The sequence below is a fragment of the Falco naumanni genome, chromosome 1 (assembly GCF_017639655.2).
Source record: "Falco naumanni isolate bFalNau1 chromosome 1, bFalNau1.pat, whole genome shotgun sequence".
NCBI lineage: Eukaryota > Metazoa > Chordata > Aves > Falconiformes > Falconidae > Falco > Falco naumanni.
Genome location: NC_054054.1, coordinates 100,137,223 through 100,141,163, shown reverse-complemented (window position 1 = coordinate 100,141,163; position 3,941 = coordinate 100,137,223).

Sequence of the window (3,941 nt, the reverse complement as noted above, 5' to 3'; positions counted from 1 at the left end):
CCTCTGCTGTCTTCTAGTCTCTCCTCATCCAGGGCACTCACATGCTCTCTCTCTTCTCTCTGCTTTTTCCTCCTCTCTCTTCATTGGCTGCCCAACCACTTAACCAGCCACAGCTGCATCTTATCTACACTGGCCAACCCACTGCCCCTGAAGCCAGCCCACAGCTGTATATTATCAATGCTAATTAACCCAGCTTCATTCCACTACATGTACCTACATTGAAAAGCACATGTGGTTGCAGAGCCAGAGCCTAATCTGGAAACGTAGTTCACTCCTGAGTGTCCTGGCCAAGACAATGCTCAAGACACCGCCACAGCCCCATAGATCCAATGTATTTATTTGTTCTTGGTGGTGTTGTATTTATTGCTTTTTATCCAGACAACCATCCACAGAAGTCCGGACTCTTAATTCCCAGGCAGCTGACATACACTCCATCAGCTGTGGATGCCCCCAGAGTCACAATGTTCTGACATTTTAATGTTGAATTGCCAGAAAGCATTCTCTGTGGCATAATTCAAGGAGCAGCATGGGCTTCTCTGCAGCACAGCTAGGCTTCATGGAGGCTCCTGCCCATCACTCTCTCTCCACTTACATGGACTGAACACTTCTTAACCCTGAAAAGTTTTGGCTTAATTGACTGCTCTTTCTGAATCTTTTTGGAATTACTTTGCATTTGTTTCCTCACTTCTTCTAGCTGCTGCTGTTTTACACTGTAATACCCTGCTCACAACGGCAGGGTTTCTAGCAGCACCTCCAAACGGGAGGCTGGACTCCTTGCAGTGTGACAGGAGTTCCAAAAACCTGCAAGATCTGATCGCTTGGGTCTTGCCCACACCAGAAGCAATGCCACTTGTGACTGACACAGTTGTGCGCCGCCTTGGTGCAAACACAGACAGACTGGACCACAGGGACTTCACACACACGGGGTTATTCACATATGGGAAAGGAAATCATTCCGTAGTGTAAGTCCTTATAACGTTATAGCTGTTCATAACAGGGACTGAAGAGCTGAAAACACATTGCGCATTCCTCCAAAGCTAAACTGGTGTGGAGAGCACCCTGTGGCTGAGTTAAATGCTGCTTATTAGGCCTGACACTATCAGGTTCCCACATTATCACTATCAGAACCCCCAGTCTCTGAAAGATCATGTCAGTTGATGCTTTGCTGCTCCCCAGCATCGTCAGTCTACATCTGTGAAGCCCCTCTAGGAGTTACCATGAGTTTCCCCTTTCAGAATTGTGTGCTGGGGCAGCTGGAGGCTGCTGCCTTCACTGTGCCATAATGACAAGGTGTACGAGGAGAGCTGGGAGGAAAGGGAAGGAAGGACACAAGTAATCTTGTAAAGCTGCTTAAAACTTAGCCAAACAACCAGCGCACGGGAGCCCTTATGATTTTGCATCTTAAATATTGTGTGGACTTGTTCTGAGGAGGCAGGATAGAAATCCTAAGAAAAAAATAACCTGGGAAGAATTGTAGTGGGTTCATTTTTTGAGCTCCATTGTACAAACTCGTTTCTTTAACATCCATCCTGTCAATGGAGAGTTTGAACAGCTGAGCCAAAGTCTACCCCTTCCCTTGGAGCAACTTGCAAGCCACACCTGGGAGGAACACTCCCCGACATCCCTAGCAGCTCTGACAAATTTTGCAATGCCAGGTAAACAGCAGGACCCGAGCAAATGGAGAGGCTGTGTTACATCAGTCTCTTCTCAGATCACAAGCACTTGGAGCATTAAAAAGAAAAAACAAAATAATTCATGAGACTGATCTGTTGCATCTATGAAAACACTAAAAGCTGCGAGGGACTGTAGTTTGTTTTTCAGTGCCAGTAAATAGGTGTGTTTGTATCTCCTGTCTTCTACATACAGGTGGGGAATCAACAGCAAAAGCCATTACCACTGTTACCTTTGCTTGTAAATGCCCCGTGTGCTGCTGCTCTAATTTTCTCTATTTCCCTGTAGGTCTGACAGAGAGAAAACAAGTGGCTGGCACTTACCCTATGCCCCACCCCACCCCCCCAGCTCTGCCACCACAGCAGGCTCAACAAGTGTCCTTCCCACCTCGGTAGACAGATCCTGCACCCATCGGTGCTGTTCGTCAAGCCTCTCCTAACCCAATTGCAATTCACTGACAGCTTTACTTGCAAATTCCCTCTCTGCACAGCTCATGCTAAGAACCTTAACATTCCTGCAGATTCAGAAAGGGGATTTCCAACAAGCATTAGGAAAATTAAACTTCTCAAGAGCTGTCTCAATCTGACAAGGTATTTCTAGCTCTTCAAAGTATGGTAAATGAAAATATTAAAACGAGGATGGGTAAGTTTGTAGTAAGAAAATTATGAATTACGGCTAGAAACAGGTACAGTATAAGTCTGTTTCGCATACATGTAAGGCATACATATATGTATATATACATACAGAGAAACACATGAGTATGTATTGTTTAAGGCTTCCTTCTGGCGTATAATACAAAATTATAATCTCCCACCCTTTGCTTCCATCCAAAGCCAAAGCAGCAGGTAAGACTAATGAGTGAGCCATTTCCTTCAGAGATTCGTGCTTTGCAACTGCATTATATACACCCAACACCAGCCCCATTGGGAGCAGACTGGGAGCTCGTGATTAAACCAGCAACCTTTCACCAAGGACACGTACTGTGCTGGTGGGAGCCCGAGCCAGCCCAGGCTGGGCTGAGGCAGGCAGAAGGCAGGTGAGGCACAGCCCAGGCCCTCCCAGGCTGAGCTGGTGACACCCAGAGCCCTGCAAATCCTACTACAGACCGCACTGCTCCTGACAGCTCAGGTCTGCTTTCAGGGGTAGCTGGGCACTCTGCGGTACACAGACAGGCTGTCGACACCCCCCGAAGCCCAGAAATGGCAGTGTTTATTGCTGTTCCCCTTCCCAACAGGTCAGGCCTCCCTTGTCCCAGCTTGGCTAAGTCCCCTTTTGCTCCTTTCCCCCCCTCTGCCACTTTCTTTTTCTCCATCCTCTACAGAGCTTCCAAGCCTATGTCCCACATGGAGGAGAGGCTGTTCATAGCCCAGGCCATTGCTGGGGGGTAGTGATGAGAAGCTGAGCCAGGCTTTCAAGATGTAAGGGCGTGACTCCAAAGAGGAGAGGGTAATGTTATGTTTTTAGGAGCATCAAAGCAGCGCAATTCAGCTGTTAGCAAATTTTTCTGCACTCTGGCACATCTCTTGCTTCAAAACCTTGAAATTCCCCTGGGTTAAGACCTGATTTGAGTAATGGTGCTCAGATTGTCTGTCTGTCCTCTCTGTCTGCTGTTGCTTTGCAGCCATCATTCCCAGTAGCCTCACAAATCATTATAATTAGGTTGGAAGAGCATCCTCTTCAGTTACAGTCCCTCATCACTGATGCTTTAGGAGTGGGGGACACTGGTGCTATACTAGACCAGGGAACAAAACAAAAAAATCCTCTTGGCTCTTCAGGGGCCGGCATGACTGTGTGGGGGCTATGCAGTGTAATGAAAAAAGTATTTCTGAGCTTGCACCTGCAGCCTGCCAAAAATGCCTCTTTAGGCTGTATGAATTGATCTTGCAAAAGACACATTATTGAGTGCTGTATTAAAGCTACCATCAAGCCTGTGCAGAGAGCTAGGTACAGAACTAGGTCTAATCAATACTTGGGATTTTTCAATATTACAAAATATTTTGTGTTAGGACATGGCAGCCTGACACTATTTATTTAAGGGAGAAACACAAAAGCAATTGATTTGACCTTGATATTCTGACTGGCAGAACAGAATGGAATGCCAAACACTAAGAGCAAAGGTATTGATGAGGCCTGAGAGGGAGGACTGAGAAAAATACCCTGCAAAAATTATTAATGGCAGAGAGGAGCACAGTGATTTGGGTTTTTGGCTTGATGACAACAAGATGGAAAATGGGTGTCTGCAGTCAGTCAGACAAAGGATTTGCTGGAGA